Source organism: Odocoileus virginianus, chromosome 23, assembly GCF_023699985.2.
Source record: "Odocoileus virginianus isolate 20LAN1187 ecotype Illinois chromosome 23, Ovbor_1.2, whole genome shotgun sequence".
Classification (NCBI taxonomy): Eukaryota; Metazoa; Chordata; class Mammalia; order Artiodactyla; family Cervidae; genus Odocoileus; species Odocoileus virginianus.
The window spans coordinates 52,257,352-52,277,377 of record NC_069696.1 but is presented as its reverse complement, the minus strand read 5'-3'; the positions used below and the strand labels follow the sequence as shown (position 1 = coordinate 52,277,377).

Genomic DNA, 20,026 nt, shown 5'->3' with positions numbered 1-20,026 from the left:
GAAGCAACTTAGCATGCATGCGCCTGCTATGGGTGTCATCTGCATATCTGAGGCTGTTGATATTTCTCCCGGCAGTCTTGATTCCAGCTTGTGATTCATCCATCCTGGCCTTTTGCATCATGTACTCTGCATAGAAGTTAAGTAAGCAGAGTGACAATATACAGCCTTGATATACTCTTCTCCCAATTTTGAACCAGTCTGTTGTTCCATGTCTGGTTCTGTTGCTTCTTGACCTGCATACAGGTTTTCCAGGAGTCAGGCAAGGTAGTCTTGTATTCTCATCTCTTTCAGAATTTTCCACAGTTTGTTGTGATCCACACAGTCAAAGGCTTTAGCATAGTCAATGATACAGAAGTATATGTTTTTCTGGAATTCCCTTGTTTTTTTTTCTGTGATCGAACAGATATTGGCAATTTGATCTCTGGTTCCTCTGCCTTTTCTAAACCCAACTTGTTTATCTGGAAGTTCTCAGTTCATGTACTGTTGAAGGCCACCTTGAAGGGTTTTGAGCATTAACTTGTTGGCAAGTGAAATGAGTGCAACTGCATGGTAATTTGAACGTTCTTTGGCATTGCCCTTGTTTGGAATTGTAATGAAAATGGAAAGCCAAGGGGAACGCCTGGACTTCTCACTGAGTAACCTTCCTTTGGGGGATGAGTGTATGCATCCCCCTTGGGCTCCTTGAGGACAGCCATGGGGTGGGGGCTGGCTGCACCTTCTGGAGGGAGAGCAGCCTGGAGCCCCCAGGAAGCCTGGTCTGGTGCCGAGGGAGCTGCTGGTGGGCCTGTGCCAGCCAGTGCGTTTGGTGGCTGCTGCCGGGCATCAGGCAGGGGCCGTGCACCAACCTTGGGTTTCGTCCCAGTTGACCCGCCTTCTAATTTACCCTGTGAACTTGGTGGGCACCACCTCCCTGGGCTCCAGCCCCCCCATCCATATGATCAGGAAATGAGACCAGAGCAGTTGTCTTCAAGCTGTGTCTGTGTCGCCTTTTGAACTCTCTGGTGATACTGAAGTGTCACTTAAAGAACAAGTGGGTATAATTGTAAAGGAGGTCTCAGTCTGGTCACCCCAGTCCCATCAGGAAAGCTTCTCTTAAAGGATTTTATGTGTTTAGGTTCCAGGTGGGATTTCAAAAAGAGAAGAGTTCTTCTGCCAAAACAAAATGCTATGAAAATGCAAAGGATTAAAGGTAGGAAACCATTGGCCTTAGATTAGTGTTTCACAAATGTACCTGAATATCAAATAATTCTAAGGAATTAAAAGAACTGCAGACTCCTCAGACCTTATTCTTGAGTTGTTGAATCAGTATTTTTAGGAGTATGGTCCCCATGGGCTTTTGTAACAAGCCCCTCTCTGTGGATCTCGCAGCGGCAGCCCATCTCTGGTCCAAAGCCTGGTTTCTGGAAGCCCCTGTTGTGTTGGAACCTTGGAGTTCTCTTCACAGCACTAACATACTATGAGTCTGTGTTTATATTCCTCCTGTGTATAACACCTTCTGTTCCATTTGTTTATTTTTTCTCCATTTCTACAAAAACAACAGCTTCCAAGAACCAAAATATCAAAACGAAGCTGCCATCCTATTTTTAATTTTTCCCCATGTACAAAATGTGGAGTTGTTTTTCTGGTTTTGTATCTCCTCCCCCCACACACCCCAGAACATTCTGTATAAAAATAGGCTCTTTGTTTTTCCTACAGTGCTTACCGCTGTAGCTCCCACATGCTTTGGAAATCAGGCCATTCAAGTTTGAATAGATACCAAAGGAGCCCAGGGAGTAATTTCCCTTTGCATCATTCTGGCGACAAAATATTTCCAAACTGTGCTCTGATATTGACTTTGAAATATTTCTACCTTCCTGTTTGCCCCCACCTCCTGGAAACATATAAGCCTGCTTGATTGAATAGTCCACTAGAGAGAGTTAAAGATAAGGCTGGGAACACCTGCTCTTGAAATAGTGTCTGTGGTTAGTACCCCTTAACAAAGAAATATGATTCTTAGAAGGGCCAGTGAAGGGCAGATGAAAGAATTAAGGGAATATGTGGGCTGAAACATGAGGTCAAACTAAGAAGATTAAGACTTTCAGCCCACAGAGATGAAGGCTGCATGGGGAGATGATCAAAGTCGACAAAGCCATGAAGGGCATCAATATGTTTGAGTTCACCAAATTCCAAAGCACAAGAATGGGCAGGGAGAACTCTTTGAAGCCTGAAAGAAGAGAAATTTAGGACAAATAGAAAAAAAAAAAACACACATTAGTTTACACAGTAAGTCATATGCTTTTGAAACAAGTCATTCCCAAGATAGGGTCTGGATTGAAAATAATAAAGGTTCACAGAAGGGTAATATATTTATGAATCAGAGAGACACAATGATTTCTTGAGAGTGAGTTATATTGTCCTGTGACACCCCTTTGGCATTTTGTGTTTGGACTGCTCCCATGTCCGAGACAGAATGCTAAGCTGTGTTTACTCTGCAGGTGACCTAAAATGACAAAATTTATGTGCATATGTGGGAAACACTCTATTCAGTCAGGGGCCTTAAAACTTTTAAATAATGGAAACAATTTTCTCACTATGTAGAGATTTCTTACCTTAAGAAAACTCTCTATCCCATCATTAAGGCCATAGTGAGTCGGTTTTGGGGGAGCTGGGGAGGGAATGAGACATCTGCAGGGGAGGCTGCGGTATGGAACTTGTAAACGTGAGCAGGGCCACAGCGGGCAAAGGCAGGCAGAGACAGCCCTGATGCCACTGTGCACCCCTGAGGTCTCCACTAGTGAGAGAGCCACGTGGAAACCACGTGGAAACCCCTTCATGAGGCAGGCGTGACCTTTCTGCCTTCTCCTCAGTCGTGCAAGGGAACTCTATATCTGGGATGTGAAGTCAGCCACAGAAAGAAATGGAGATAAGAAGTGACATCAAAGCAAGAACTGTTAGCCTTCTTTCAACTCTTTCCCAAATTCAAATGAAATTTATCCATAAATAAATAAACCTACTCATAGTACTCCAAACAGCAGGAATCAGAGTTCATTCCTTCTTAGCCTGTCAAAATTATAGTGCATAAATGGCTGAGTCATATAAGAAATTTAGTTGGAAGCTTTAGTTATTGTTGTGTAACAAACCACTCTGTAACATAAGAGCTGAAAGCAACAACCATTGAATGATGCTCATGGAGTCAGTGAGTTAGTAACTTGGATGGTTGGTCTCATCTCCACAATGTATGGGACCTCCAGGTGGGTTGGGGCTGGAATCATCTAGAAGTTTTTTCACTCATACGTCTGGCACCTGGGTGAGGATAACTTCAAGGCTGCGATCAACTGGAAATGTCAGTTGCAGCAGCTACATAATGCCTGTGTGGCTTGGACTTCTCTCAGCAGAGCTGCTGGGTTCTAAGTGGGAGAATTTGGAGATCAAGCAGATGGAAGATATGTGACCTATTGTAACATGATCTGCTTTCAGAAATCACGAAGCAGTCATGTGGTTGTGCTCTGATGGTTTGTGAATCACCGAGGCCAGCCCGCATTCAGGGGATGCTGTTAGATACCACCTCTCGATGGAGGAGAGGGAAGGGTGCATTACAGACGAGCATGTAGGAGAGCAGACATTCTCATGGCTTTTGTGGACAATGAAATGCAGTCTTCTGTCATAAGGATGTGACTGTTGTATATATAAATAATCACTTTTTTTTTTTTTCCTGCTTTAGAGTCTGAGAGGGGAATTCTGGCATCTGGATGACAGGGAATCCTTGTAATCTAGGGTGTATTTACTTGGGAGTGAGAAGAAAGTAGGGGATTAAGAGCAATATTTGCAACTTATTCATCTGAAGAGAGGAACTGGATAAAGCTCTTCTGTAAAGGGTGACCAAACAAACAAATAAAATCAACATGGAAACTTTGGACAGTTTCTGCAACTTCTAAAAAGGGGACTGTTGTCTTGAGAAGACATATGGAATGCATAATTTGAGAAATGACCTGTTAAAGGAAACTAAAACATATTTCTGAAATCTTCTTTGGAAGGAAGAAAGGACATTATCGAGACAGAAAACACTATGTTTGTTACCATGAAGATGAAGTTGAGAGGCTCCTTTGAATGCAAAAGTAATGAGATGAACATGGTAATAGTGAAGTTGATCCATATGGAATGCAGAGATGAGATAATGAAACCATGAGTGTAGGGAGTTTCTGAAGATAAAGTCAGCACAAATGGTATCAAAGTAATAATAGAAGATATAAAGAAGAAAACTTTCCCAAATGGAAGAAAGACTAAGTCAGCATTTGATAGCATTCAGTAATTCCCACAGAAAATAAACAGGGTAAGACTTGCTTTCAGGCATGTCCTGGCAAAAATATTTCAACTTTATAGGCAAAAACATTGCTATGAAACCTCAACTTCACCAAGTTTTTGCAGAGGAACAGAAATCAAGCAGAATTCAGACTTCACCTCTACCATATTAAATACCAGTGATAGAGTAACCTCTATAATATAAAGCACTAGAGACTAACATATGAGGGGGACATCCCTGCTGGTCCAGTGGTTAAGAATCTGCCTGCCAATGCAGGCAATGTGTTCGATCCTTGGTCAGGGACTTAAGATCCCACGTGCCAAGGGGCAACTAAACCTGTGTGCCGCAACTACTGAATCTGCGCTCTAGCGTCCAAGCTCCACAACAAGAGAAGTCACCGCAATGAGAAGCCCGCACACCACAGCTAGAGAAAGCCCGTGTGTAGCAATGAAGACCCAGCACTGCCAAAATAAATAAATAAGTTTTTTAAAGCCCCCAAAAGCAATTATGAGGGAAGAAGTTTTGAACAAAGTATTCATCCAAGTTCTTAATGTGTGAAAGCAACAAAAAAACAGTGTCTCATATACAAAGATTCAGAAAGACTATTAGACTTGTATGATTTCTCAAAAATAATTAAAGATATGTCAGCTGATGGCCTCTGGAATGAGAAACTGCACATTACAAGAAACTTAGTAATAATGAAATGGATTTCAAGTTTCATGTTGGATTAACAAAGATAGGAGAGACAATGCTGAGTTCTCAGTTTACATACAGATCAGTGACAGAGGGACTGTTTCCAGGTCTGGGAAGTAAACTGCAGATTGGGAGGAAATTTTCAGCCATAATATTTGCAGAGGAGGTTGCCGCTGAGGAAGGAGTAGCCTGTTTAGAATATTCCAAGAAGAATCTAACCCAATTAAAAAATGGCCAGAGGATCTGAATGTACAGCTCTCCAAAGAAGACACACAGATGGCCAGCAGGCACATGAAAAGATGCTCATCATCGTTAATCGTCATGGAAATGCAAATCAGAAGCACAATGAGATGTCACCTCACAGGTGTTAAAATGGCTGTTATCAAAAGGACAACAAATAACAAGTGTTGATGAGGATGCAGAGAAAAGGGGACCCTTTGTGCGCTGTTGGTGGGAACATAAATTGGTGCAGCCGCTGTGGAAAACAGTGTGAGAAGTCCTCAGAAAACTAAAAATAGAACCACCATATGATCCAGCAATTCCACTCCTGAGTATTTATCTGAAGAAAGCAAAAACACTAATTAGAAAGGATATATTCCCTCTAGATTCATTGCAGCATTATTTGCTATAGCCAAGAAGTGGAAGTCACCCAAATGTCTATCAATAGAGAAACGGATAAAGGTAATGTGATATTAGCCGTAAGAGTGAAATATTGCCGTTTCCCACAATGTGGACGAAGGTGTTAACACTAAGTGAAACCAGGCAGAGAAAGACAGAGACTGTATAATTTAACATCTATGTGGAATCCAAAAAGTAAAACAAGGGTAATTCCCTGGCAGTCCAGTGGTTAAGATTCCGTGCTTCCACTGCTGAGGGCCCTGGTTAGATCCCTGGTCAGGGAACAAAGATCCCATAAGCCACATGCTGTGGCCAAAAATAAATAGATAAATAAATAAAAAACAAAACAAGTGAATTAAAACAAAAACAGTTTAGGAACAGAAACCACACAGGTGTTGCTGTTTGGGAACAGGGTAGAGGAGGAAAGGAATAGGTGAGGGAGATTAAGCAGTTCAGATTTCCAGTTGCAAAACAGATGACTCACAGGTGTGAAATGTTTGTGTGGGGAATGTAGTCAATAACAACATAATATTTCTGAATGGTGACATACTGTGGTTAGAATTATGGTGGTGATCATTTTTAAACGTATAGAAATGCCAAATCACTGTGCTTGTAGCAGAAACTTACATGGTGTTATAGGTCAGTTATACTTCAAAAACAAACAAAAACAAACTTCACAGAAAAAGGAGTCAGATTTGTGGTTACCAGAGGTCGGGGTGGGGGAGTGGGATTGGATGAAGACAAAAGAGTACAAACTTCCAGTTGTAAGTAAGTACTAGGGAAGTAATGTACTACATAATCAATATAATTAATGCTGCTCTATGTTATATATAAAAGAGTAAATCGTGAATTCTCATCACAAGAAAAAAAAGTTTAATTTCGTTATGTATTATAGGAGATGATAGATGTTCACTAGACTTAAAGTGATAATCGTTTCATGATGGATCTAAATCAATCGTGCCACACACTTAACACTCACACAGTGCTGTGTGTCTGTTATGTCTCAGTAAATCCAGAAGAAAAAAAGAATGTATACTTGAACCTCAAAGAGAGTAGATAACTGAGCGGGAATGAGTTTCCAGAAAGTGGAATATTAAAGGTTTATATTTAAAGACTTGTTTATATAAGAACACATAGTCTACTTTCTCCTTAAGAAAGTCTAGAAACCAAACATTTTCCTTTAGGCAAAAACAATAGCAACAAAACAAACCAGAGTGTTCTTTTCTCAAGAAATTGAACATACATTCTGGGAAAACTTGGCTGTTAGTGTGGGTGTTATCACCCTGGAGTCAAGCCCTTCACATTCTGTCCTTCAGTGGCCCATAAATAAACCTGGCCCTTACTTCCTCACCCTGTCCCTTTAAACAGAAGCCTTTGAGCGGACAAATTCTGCTCCTAGTTAGTCTTGTATTTCAGAACTTTCACAGCTTGGAAGAGAATGCAAAAGATAATCACAAAAAACTGACCCCTGAAGAAACAGAGAGTTCAGGGAAACAAAAATAATTTAAAAACAACTCTATTGTCCTCAGATTTGACAAGATAGGGCATGTTATTGTCTCCACAGAAGGATAAGAAGAAGTTTGGAAAGTGAAAAACACAATCTCCCAAGACTGAACCAGGAAGAAATTGAAAATGTGAGCAGACCAATCACAAGTACCGAAATTGAAACTGTGATTAAAAAACTCCTAACAAACAAGAGTCTGGAACCAGAAGGCTTCACAGGCGAATTCTATCAAACATTCTATTTAGAGAAGAGTTAACACCTATCCTTCTGAAACTACCCCAAAAAATCGCAGAGGAAGGAACACTTTCAAACTCATTCTATGAGGCCAGCATCACCGTGATAACAAAACCAGACAAAGATACCACAGGAAAAAAAAAATTGCTCAAATAGAACATTCTCTCCGGTGTAATTGGGAGAAAAGTTGAGGAAGTTTCCCCAAAAGTAGCCTGACAAGAAAGGATAAAAGCAAAGATAAAAGTCAGTTAAGGTGAAGATTTAAAAGTGTCCAGTGAATGGATTTAGCAAAAAACGAGGGCATTGGTGATCCTACCAAAAATAGTTTCAAGGGAGCTGTTGAATGAATACCACATAAATATCCAAATAATGTGGTTCTATTTGACTGGCTTAAGAATATTGGTTCAAGGGTTCAAAGTTCCTGGAAAAGAATACTGTTTCTCATCCCAAATGTAAGATCCTAACTCATGCATATAGTTCAATGGGTAATGACTTCACAATCTTGAATTCTTACCCCCAAACTACCCGCTGCATTATTTGTCACTTCTGGTTCTAGGTGGATGGCAGTGACCCCAGGTCAGAAAGGAGCTGTGCCAAGGTTCTCCAGATTATTATTTTTCAGGAATCTAGGTTGTATACCATTGAGGATCTTAATGGTATTGATAGTATTTGGTTGTAAATTGGTGACCTCTTCCCTGGTAGCTCAGCTGGTAAAGAATACGCCTGCAATGCAGGAGGCCCCGGTTTGATTCCTGGGTCGGGAAGATCCCCTGGAGAAGGGATAGGCTACCCACTCCAGTATTCTTGGGCTTCCCTGCTGGTTCAGACAGTAAAGAATCTGCCTGCAGTGCGGCAGACCTGGGTTCGATCCCTGGGTTGGAAAGATCCCTCGAAGAAGGGAACTGCTACCCACTCCAGTATTCTGACCTGAAGAATTCCATGGACTGTATAGTCAATGGGGTCGCAAAGAGTTGGACACAACTGAGCTATTTTCACTTTCACTAGAGGAGGGGCATGTGAGTCATGTGATTAGCTTATTCATTACTGTATCATAAATTGGTACTTTATAAGCAATTAGAATTTTCTGAGGGTAAGCATTTTGGTTTTCTGCACATGGTGCTGCTGCTGCTGCTAAGTTGCTTCAGTCGTGTCCGACTCTGTGCGACCCCATAGACGGCAGCCCACCAGGCTCCCCCGCCCCTGGGATTCTCCAGGCAAGAACACTGGAGTGGGTTGCCATTGCCTTCTCCACATAAATAATAGCAATTCAGATAGATATTAACGGAAACAAATGAAGAGGAGGTGGCAGGGAAAGTGAAGCTTAAGCTACATTTTTGAAAGATCTGCCTGAAGTTTTCATTGATCTTGGGCTTCCCAGGTGGCTCAGTGGTAAAGAATTGAGCTGCCAACGCAGGAGACACGAGACTTCGGTTCGATCCCTGGGTCGGAAGACCCCCTGCAGTAGGAAATGGCGCACTGCTCCATTACTCTTGCCTGGAAAATTCCAAGGACAGGGTGGGCTACAGTCTATGGGGTTGAAGAACCCAACACTGCGGACTGAGCACGCGCGCGCGTGCACAGACACACACACGCACACAGACACACACACACACACACAGACACAGACACACACACACACACACACACACACACACATTCATTGACCTTAAAGTAGGCCATCGCCAGTCTCAGCACCTTGAGAGAAGGAGTGGCTTGCTACACTGGTATTGCTGTTGGACTTTAGGAGGGAAGGGCTGCCCTCGGGCTGGACCTGTCCTGCAGCTCGTTGCTTAACTACAAACAGAACATTTCCAGCCCCGTGTGCTCTTTAACTTTGCACCGTTGGCAGGAGGCACGATGATAATGGGCAATCGCTAAAAAAGTCACTTTTTATATAGCAAGTGGGCTTGAGACTTTCAGGCCCGCAAATTAAGTTAAAATGAATGGCTTCTAAACAGCACATTGGGTGACAGGAAGTTTATAAATGTTATGTCTCCTGAGGTGTTTCAGTAATAGTAAGTTTGGGCAGAATAAGCTTTTCCTGTAACAGTCTCCTTGGAAAGACCAGCGGCCTCCAGAGAGATTGGTTAATGTCAATTACCTGAATGCTGAAAAAGCAATAGGAGAGGTAAGGGAATAACAGAGACTTCGAAGGAGAAAAATGTTAATTTAGCCAATTCAGTGCTTCCCCTCCCTAAATGATACTCAAGGCTGGCTCACCTCCTGTCTGTGGTTTTACTCTGATTTTGGTTTGTATGATGGCCTCAGCACACACGGGGTCTTGTGTTTTGGTCACGCAGAGCTGTTACGGAGGAAACGGTGGATGTGAGTCTCAGGTTTGGTGCTGGGAGAAGGCTGAAAATGGCCTTCGGAGGACCACTGGGATGCTGTATGATGGACAGCCCAGTGTGTGGCATGACTTGTTGGCATGAACTGCTCTTGTTCCGCCTTGCTTTTGCAGATCTCAGTGGGTGTGGAGGTAATGGTAAGTGGTATACCTATGTGTTGCTATCTGACAGTCATCCCTAAAAAAAGCATTTTTAATTTTCCCACTTGAAGATACTCTCAGAGGAAACAATCAATTGCCTTCAGAAATGCCTTGGCACTTTGAGGTCAGTGGGTAAATGGTGCTATATAAGTTCATGAACTGTGTGTGCTTGCATATGTGCAAGAAAGAGCACCTCCTTGAAACAGGCAGGGCTGTTCGCCTGAAGTTTTACTTTTTTCTTGTTCTTGGAATGAGGTAAGCTTCTGAAGCAGTGGTGAGAGAGAATTGAGGTCTCTTCAAGTCTCACTGGCCGCCGACCCAGCAAGTCTCCTGGTTTCATTTGATACACGTAACCCTACATGTGTTTACACATAGTTTCTTTTATTTTCTAGTAGCCCAGAAGTTAATAGTGTTGTTGTTAAATAAATGAATGTATTAATTTTAATGTGAAATGATTTTCGAAAAAGCAGTAATGCTTTCTCAGGAAAGCTTCATGAAGTATTCATTTTTCTATCACCACATTGTAAATCTATTTACCAGTTCTAATCATTTTAAGATTTACTTTGTTTGCTTTTTGGTTATTATTTTGACTGAGAGGGCAGGGAGGAGAACATGACATCATTTTATCAGCTCTTTCCTATCTCCTGCCCTCCTCTCTCTGCACTAATGCCACTGCCCCTGGTCAGGCTTGCATCCCCTCCCCTGCATGGACTCTCGAAGTAGACTTCCCCTGACTGGGCTTCTTACTCCAGCTCTCTGTCCCTCTGCAGATCCTCCAAACAAAAGTGATAGGTCTCAGGACCCTATATGATCATGTCAGTTCCTTCCATGATTTCCACTGCTTAGAAGAAAATATCCAAATCCCATGTAAAACCATTCGTAAATTGACCCATTTCTACCTCTGTAATCTAGTTATTTTCAACCAGGATCAAAATTTGTCAGTTTTACCTTACAGATGACATTTGACAATGCCTATAGACATTTTTGATGGTCACTATGAGTGTGTGTGTGTGTGTGTGTGTGTGTGTGTACTGGCATCTAGGGGTAGAGGCCAGAGATACTATTAAACAGTCTACAACACACCAGACAGCTTCCATAACAAAGAGATGAACAAAATGTACGTAGTGCTGAGTTGAAAAGCTCTGCCCTTATCTAGCCTGCATTTTTCCTGTGCTTCCAGGACTCCAGTCACAGGAACTACTCGCCCCTCATGCATCTGCCTTGTGGTTTGTCTTGTCCTTGTCCTTGCCCATGCTGTTCCTTCTGACTGGAGTGCCTCCCTCCCCTTTTACCATCTGGATGTTCCCAAGCTCTCATAGTACCTTGGGCATCTATCTAATTTGTGCTTATGTGGCACTGTAATGTTGGTTTAAACATTTTTCCCCCTCGTTCCTTACTGGGCAGAGCTATTCATGTTGGGCATCAAGTCTAACATCTTTCTGTCCCCACCATCTGGTACAAATCTTGGCATATAGTAGGTGTTTGGTGTGCTTATTTGTTGGATACTTGGCTAGAAGCATGGATACATAGAATCTGTATTTAGATCAAATGAAAGAGTCCAAGATTGTTTATAACCCAAGGCTACTAATATTTCATCTTGGAAATTAAGTCTTCTTCTAGACCACCTTCTTGGTTATTTTCTTTTGATTCTTTTCATATTTTGACTGCTGGTGCCCTGAATGTGGTAGGTGATCAGTAACTAGTTATTAAAGGATTGATGGCTATAAGTCTGGATTTAAACAGATTGCTGCATTGAGTCACCTTAGATTCTTTCTCTTAAGACATGCAGGAGACAGAATTTTTCCCTTCAGAGTTGGTCTCTCTGGGCTGCCAGCTACCTGGCTCCTATTCCGTTTCCCTCCACCTCAATGGTGTCTCCCTAACCTCTGCTCCACCCCACAGCTCAGCCCACCCTGGAAGCTTGGGTGCAGAGCTGGACTGGGAGTGCGAGGGGCCTCCACGGAAAGAGCCGCCTGTATTCAGCTCACCCCACCCAGGCTCGGAGCACTAAATCCCACCCTCCTTGTGTGATGATGGCAGAGATTTACCTCCACTTCCTGCCGCAGCCTCTCCCCTTGCTTCTGTCCCCTTCAATTTTGAATCTTGGTTCACTCACCTTGCTTCTGCTCTTCAGTCCAAAGTGGAGCTGTTTCTATGTTTAGCCTCCCTTTTGTCATCTGGAAGAGAGTGGTCTGTCAGTTTCTTCTGAATGTCCTTTCTTCCTCTGACTGGAGACAAGGATCGTTAAAGAGAAGGACCATATTTCACGTTTGTATTTGGTGATTTTCCATTCACTTGTCCAACCTCCCCATTCTCACCTTTTTCTCTCAATACAGTCAGTCAGCTGTTGATTGTCCCTGGTTTTACGCCCATTTTACTTGTTCCTTGGCTTTTTCATTTTTTAAAAAAAAAATAGATTCTGGTCCTATTCTATCTGCAACATAATTACTTTCTTTCTTGTGAAGTCTTGGGTTTTTCTCCTGGACTCTTGCTCTTTGCCCTCATTCCTCTGGAGGCATCCATTAGCACATACATCTCTTCCCTCTGAATTTACCATTTTACGTTACCTTTTTAGGCAATGTCATTTTGTCACAAGCCTGTAACTTGAGTCTCTACTTATTGTACCTCTCAAGCCACAGATGCTTGGTGGTCTTAATCTTCAAGTTTCATTGTGTCTAGGAAATAGGGTTGAAGGGGGGAGAAAAGGAGTATTTAAGGAAGAAAGAGGCAAGAGATCTTCATTTCATTCTTATCAGAAAAGGGCAAGGATCACAGAGAGGGATTCTTTCCTATTAAACTCACTTCTGGGTTTTGTAGAATTTCCTTTTTTTCTTAGAGCCTTGATCTCTACTTCAACCCATAAGCAAAGTTTCAGTAATTTGTAGGATTTGAAGAAAAGCAAGCCATCCTCAGAGGGGTTGGAGTCTATTCTGTACGGGGCATGGCATGATGAGAAACATACAGTTACCCAGAGGGAAAGCCAGAGGGGAGATGGGTGTATTTAAGACCAGTGGCATTGGAACAGAAATAGGTTAAGGAAGAAAAAAGTTGGTTTTCAGCAATCAGAAAGTTGCCTTTCCCACAAATATAAAACCAAAAGTAAAAACAAACTGTTCTCTTTCCTTTGCTACAGTCCGGCAAAAAATACAGAATAGCCCATCAAGAGCTCAGAGAGTAGACAGGCAGTAAGTCACAACACATCATAAACTGAGAGAAAAACAGTGTATGTCAGTGTTTAATACAAAAGGTCAGCAACCAGCATGTTCGAGAGGCTACTGGCAGGAATCACAGTATCCTCAAGCAAAATGATTGATAGTAAGGATGCATAGAGTAAACTCTGAAGTACATTAAGAGAAGTTTAACCAAAGGACATTGATGACAAATGCAGCTACTCCGTTGTGGACCAGGGTGGAGTAAGAAGAGGATGGCAAGAATGGAGGAAAAGAACAATTCAGATTGTATCCGAGGCACAGTTCCCTCCCCTCAACGGCAGAGGGTTTCCAGCAGTTTCTTCCATAAAAGAACTACAAGGTGTTTCTTTTAGACCTCTACTCCCTTTCCTTTATATTTCTGTGTGAATAAGTTCAGTCAGGGCTTCCCTGGTGGCTCAGTTGGTAAAGAATCCTCTTGGAATGCGAGAGACGGGTATCTGCAACGCAGGAACCCTGGGTTCCATCCCTGGGTCAGAAGAAGGAAATGGCAACGTGGACAGTCCCATGGATGGAGGAGCCTAGCGGGCTATAGTCCATGGGGTCACAAAGAGTCAGACACGACTGAAGTAACCGAGCGTGTACACAAAGTCCAGTCGTTCTCAGTGTGCTGGTTCTCTTCATGAAGCTACCAGTTAACCAGTTAACTTCCCTTGCAGACAACTTTTATTACATACAGTTGATCGTATTTTTCAGTCAAGAGTCTGGCATGCAGAAGGGGAAGAGTGGGTAGCAGCAACTTTACGGAATATTGTCTTGCCCAAGCCTCCCCATCCTTTGCCATAAGTTTTTTTTAATATAAAGTAAACCTCCAATGAACCAGCATGTTTTAACAGCCACAGTTCTCACCTCCACTCACTGTGGTTTAGAATATTTTTAAAATTTTCATGAGAAAAAAGGTCAGACATCAAGAAAATAGATGGTAGCAATACTTAGTATGTGAAAAGATCCTGCAAACTATTTATGATCAATGAATAAATATTCTGGGATTAATATAAAGTGCCATCTCCTTTACATGATTTAAATCAGTCACTATGGAAACTTGTACTTGAAGTCTGTTGTATTAAGCCTGAAATGATGACCTCAGTCATCAAAGGAAAACTCAGCTATTCTGGATGGTGAATATATTTAGGCTGGAAAGGGAACTAATGCATATTAGAAGGATTTGAAGCAAAGGTCGAAGCAAAGGTTTCCAAGAACATCCTCAACACCTGGTTTTTAAAACTTTTTAAATGAAAAATTTCAAACATACAAAAAAGCAGAGAGGATGATATAATGATCTGGGGGTTCAATTAGATTCAGGTTCAGTTTGTAGGCAAGACTTTTTGCTGCGTGGTGGGTATTCTGTACTTCCTGTTGTTTCATGTCTTGAAGCTAGAAGTTCTGGTGGCCTCCCTTGAAGTGATGCTCAGATGGATGAGTGGGGGCAGGTGTGGCAGCCTCGTCCTCCCATTATCAAGTTTTGGTTCCTTGATGACTGTTGTCTAGATCCATTATTTCACTGAAGAGCTTGTAAAATGTGATGGATTAATTTTATCAAAGCTTCTTCATTTACTAATGGAGAGTTTTCCCATAAAGAAGGAATTTCCCTCATTAACTGTCTGATTACCCTGAAACACAGGAAGTATAACCATAAAGCAGAATAAATCCCCATTCATGCTTTTCATTGTCAGCCTACAGAGTCACATGCTGCAGCTCCAGAGATCAGATTTGTGGCCACTTAATGAATGTGACCTGGGGGCTTGTTTTTAAACTTTATTTGCTAAGGTCTTTGCTGAAAAGCTTTTGTCCCCCTCTTCTAGAATCATATTGTGTTCTTGGTTGAATGTAGCCCCCTTTCCTTCCCACGCATACCCTGACTTCAACAATAACTACTGAAAATTCTCAAACAGAAGTGACAGTAGAAGGCAGAGTTATGGGTTTTGGGTTCATTCTTCAAGTATTTTATGATTTGTGTTTAATACAAGGACCTCCCAGGCCTGACATTGCAAGGGTAGCTTTAAATATAAATTCTAGGTGTTGAGAGGTGATGTACGGCCTCCTCCGTCCTTTGTGGCAGGCCCCTTGTAAGGATGTGCACATGCTTATGATATATGGACAAGGAACTGCTGGGGCAGCAGCATTTCTCTGTACTGGGGCTCACACATCCTGGCAAGAATGCATCTGGTGGTGTCAGCGTACCTTGTCAGTATTGTAGGAAGTAACAATAGCACGGTTCCGTAGATTTCCACCATCCTATACACTGTGTCTTACATAGGGCTAACCCATGGAATAATCATCAACGCTCCAAGTGCTTTATTTTGAGGGTAGATTTATACCAGGGGAAAGAAATTATTTATTATTTATTTTTTGCTTTCCCTCTTTTCTCCCATACCTCAGGTATTCTCTGAATATCTGAATTCTCTGAATTCAGAGTTTTGTGACCACAAAATTGAGGAAGTAAAAAAGTTTTAGGGTTTGGGCAAAAAGCTGGTTGAAATTTAATTCTTTGAACCTTTCAGGAAAAGGACCGAAGGTATTACCAAAGGGAACTTGGAGCATTGGATTGTCAAATAAAATACAAGATACCCAGCTAGAGTTGAATCTCAGATAATTTTTCAGTAGAAGTAAATCTCGACTATTGTATGGGGTATAATTCTACTGAAAAAATTGCTCATTTATCTGAAATTCAGCTTGAACCGGATGTCTTGTACTTTTATCTGCTGAATCTGGCAGCATTCCTTGAGGGTCTCAGGGAATAATCTGAGAGTTGAGTGTGGTGCTGTGTGCTGAGCCTCCAGTCCTTTAATTATCTCAGGAAAATGCAGGGGAGTACTAGTAATGACCATGAATGTTCTGGTACCGTGTGCTGATATTCATCACAGCAAAGCCTGCTGTTCTCTAATAGGTATACCTTTAATGGCCATCTTACTGTATAAAAGTGAACATCAGTAGGCATAGAGTTTTCTGGGCTGGGGGAGGGTTCTGAAGAACCCGAGCTAATCAATCTTCCCTACTGATTGTCTTAGTCATATGAGGTCGCAGTCTGGGAATGGTGAAACACTAGGATTCAGGGTGGTTGTCTTCAGATTTGACCAGATGAAATGGATGTTAAATAAAATTTTAACTTGTTCACAGATGCAGTGAAGAGGCCAATGTGAAACTTATATTTTTCATAGGCTGGTTATGGAACTGGAAAACTTCAAGGAGATGTGAGTATCTTTTGTTTCTAATGTCATCTCATAAAATAGATCACATCAAAGCCTTTATTTTTGGTGGTCTCTGAGTAGTTTGCACCTGAGATTTCTCTGTACTCAGGATTATCAGCCACCTAGAGGTGTTCCTTTTTCTCCCTATGGTACATGTTGTTCCGTTGATTTTTGTAGTCTATGTTTATACTTGAAATAGAAGCAAGGAGGTGGCTGCCCAGCCATCTTTATGTGATACTGAATAATGCTCAGAGAGAAGTCTTTCTTCTGTGTTAAAGAACTAAGATTTTATACAACTGAGCAGGTAGGGCTTTACAGTTTTCTCTCTCCTTTTGTAAACCTTACTTCCTTTATTTCAACCTTGTGGGTCTCTAGGAACTGCCATTTTTATAAAATATGTCCATGGACTCAGCCTCTGATCCAGGGATGGTTACTTAATGAAAACTGGGCCAATTATTATAGAACTCTGCCCTCCACCCTTCCTGATCACTTGAGACATCTCCAGTATTATTCTAAAAAAATTAATTCCTTTTTCCCCCTAAACTAAGAAGTTCAAGCCAGATTTCTTAGATTTGCAATACCCAACTAGTGAAATCCATAACTAAATTTTTACAAAATATAGTGAATAAACCTTTGTTGTTGTTTAGCTGCTAAGACTTGTCCAGGTCTTTGGCAGCTGCGTGGACTGTAGCCTGCCATGCTCCTCTTCCATGGGACTTCCCGGGCAAAAATGCTGGAGTGGTTTGCTCTTGCTTTCTCGAGGGGATCTTCCCAACCCAGTGATCAAACCCAGGTCTCCTGCATTGCAGGCAGTTTTTTTTTACTGTGGAGCCACCTGGGAAGAACAAACGAATAAATTGTTAGGTTACATTGTAAAAAAAGCAACAAATTAAAACCCAGCCTCCCCACAGCCTTCTCTTGAAATGTTTCCGTTTACACTAATTTTATGTATTTATTTATTAAAAATTTTTTGGATGTGAACCATTTTTAAAGTCTTTATTGAATTTGTTACAGTATTGCTTCTGTTTTATGTCTTGGTTTTATGGACCAAGATATGTGGGATATTAGCTCCTCCACCAGGGATTGAATCTTCACCCCCTACCTTGGAAGGCAAAGTCTTAACCACTGGACTGCAAGGAAAGTCCATTTTAATATTGCCCCCAAATGATGCTTTTTAAAAAAAAAAAATTTATTGGAGTGTAGTTTATTTATAAGTTTTTATTACCTTCCAGGTATACAGCAGAGTGAAACAGTTATGCATATACATATATCCACTGTGTTTTAGATTATTTTTCTCATATAGGTCACTACAGAGTATTGAATAGAGCTTTTGCTGTGCTGTACAGTAGATCCTTATTAGTTGTCTATTTTATATATAATAGATGCTTTTATTATTCTTTTGAAATTCTTTTTTCCTTTAATGAATTATCATATTTCATTATTTGTACCACACTTATTGTACTTAATTCATACACTGTTTTACCACAATTATTTTTGTTCACTTCTTTCTCCTGTACTTGAGAGCAGGCACCAAACTTTTACTCATTTTAGTAGCTCTTGTAATATCCATCTTGTAAGTCAAAAATAATATTTGTTAAATTGATGAATAAAAATTTATCTTGATTATTTTTAATGGGTTTAGGCTGTTCTATATCCCAGAGAAGCTATTAACAATAAAAACTTACTTCTGATTATTTAGATATGAGCAGACATGCATGTGAATGATACGTTTCACACAAAACAGAAACACTCAGCTTTGAACTCTAGCTCAAAAGCTGGGGGAAATGTGTGACTGGCTTGCAGAAAGCGGGTAGCTGTTGAGATTCTTTGTGGGCTCTGAAAAGACCAGCCTCTCTTGGTGTCCTTGACTTGCTTCTGGGAGGAAAGTAAGAAGGAGGCCCGTCAGTGGAGTCAGGCTGTGGAATGGACTGGATTCCTAGAGAAAGACATGTGAAGAACTCAAGTGAAGTCACCCCAGTGGAGGATTTCTGGAGGTTGGCCAGAGTGTGCTGGTGGAGGTATCAGAGAGCATGTCTCCAGGCGCTTTGCCTTTCCTGTCCCTGGTCTGCACCTCTCAAGAACACCTATGTGCTCTGGTGTCTAAGGAGGCACGGGGTCTGTGGGCCATGAACACTGCTGGTATTTCCATGCCTTTTGGCTTGAAAAATGCAATTATTTAAGCTTAACTTTTTATTTTTAACTCATGTAATGCTCACATGAGACTCAGCATTCAAAAAACTAAGATCATGGCATCTGGTCCCATCACTTCATGGCAAATAGATGGGGAAACAATGGAAACAATGACAGACTTTATTTTCTTGGGCTCCAAAATCACTGCAGATGGTACCTGCAACCATGAAATTAAAAGAAGCTTGATCCTTGGAAGAAAAGCCATGAACAACCTAGACATCATATTAAAAAGCAGAGGTAATACTTTCCCGACAAAGGTCTGTCTAGTCAAAGCTATGGTTTTTCCAGTAGCCATGTATGGATGGGAGAGTGGGACTATAAAGAAAGCTGAGTGTGAAAGAATTGATGCTTTTGAACTGTGGTGTTGGAGAAGACTCTTGCGAGTCCCTTGGTCTGCAAGGAGATCCAACCAGTCCATCCTAAAGGAAATCAGCCCTGGATATTCATTGGAAGGACTGATGCTAAAACTGAAACTCCAATTCTTAGGCCACCTGATGCGAAGAACTGACTCACTGGAAAAGACCCTGATGCTGGAAAAGATTGAAGGCAGGAGGAGAAGGGGATGACAGAGGATGAAACGGTTGGATGGCATCACCGACTCGACAGATATGGGTTTGAGCAAACTCCAGGGGTTGGTCATAGACGGGGAAGCCTGGCGTGCTGCAGTCCATGGGGTTGCAAAGAGTTGGACATGACTGAGCGACTGGACTGGACTGAATGCTCACCACAGTCCTCATACACAACTGCCTGACTTCCAGGCTCCTATTTTAATTTATCTTTGTTAATGGAAACATATCTTCTAGCCTGTTTTTAGAATTCTTACATATCTGAGAATGTCTTTATCATTACTTCATACATGGATAGGAAGCTGGTGAAGTGGAAATATTTAGATAACAAGTTTTTCCCTTCAAACCCTGTAGTTGTTCCATTTTTCTGTACCCTTTTTTGTAAAGAGGAGAAGTCTGAGGCTAGCCTGATTTTTTTCCCTTGTGGATTACATTTTTTTTCTACATGGGGTCTAATATGAGTTTGTTCTCCTTATCCTTGTAATTCAGTTTTTTAAGTGTAAAATCTTAGTTCTTAATTTTTTCCTAGAACGTAATAAGTCCATTTCACCTGTATACTCAAATCATTTTTTTTTCTAGCTTTGGAAAGTAATTCCTAATCATGTCTGGTTGTTCCTTGTATTTCACATATATGGTTTCATTTTCAGAAACATTTACAATTCTTAGTTTAAATCCATGTCAATTGTGATGTTTTAATGTCTGAGGGCTGCTTTTGTGTAGAGAAAAAGGCTCTGCTGTTATTCAAGGTTTGAATTTAGTATTCACTTATTATAGATACAGTTTTTTAGAAATCTAGTTTTCTCAAACCTTGAAGTCCACGTTACACACTTTATTACTTGATTTATGAATCCAGTAAATTTTAACAATTGCTTTCAAGGGAGCCTTTGAATAATATTTGACCAATTTACGTTGAACACATTCAATTCCCAAGCAGGTCCCGTTACAACTTAGTTAATAAAATACCCTTAAGTATTTAAAAGTCCATTTATACATTTAATACATTCAGTTTTCTTTTTAAGCTTTTCAAATGCCTGACCTACCAGTCAAGTCTTAACAA

General features: G+C 41.2%; 1 long non-coding RNA gene across 1 annotated transcript in view; it reads left to right on the top strand.

The window, feature by feature from the left end:
- LOC139030701 (uncharacterized) overlaps nucleotides 1-20,026 on the top strand; it is a 168,161-nt gene that overhangs the window by 64,256 nt on the left and 83,879 nt on the right. The window contains exon 2 of the long non-coding RNA XR_011483110.1: nucleotides 16,143-16,216. This is a non-coding gene — a long non-coding RNA (uncharacterized lncRNA). The remainder of the gene's footprint in view (nucleotides 1-16,142; nucleotides 16,217-20,026) is intronic.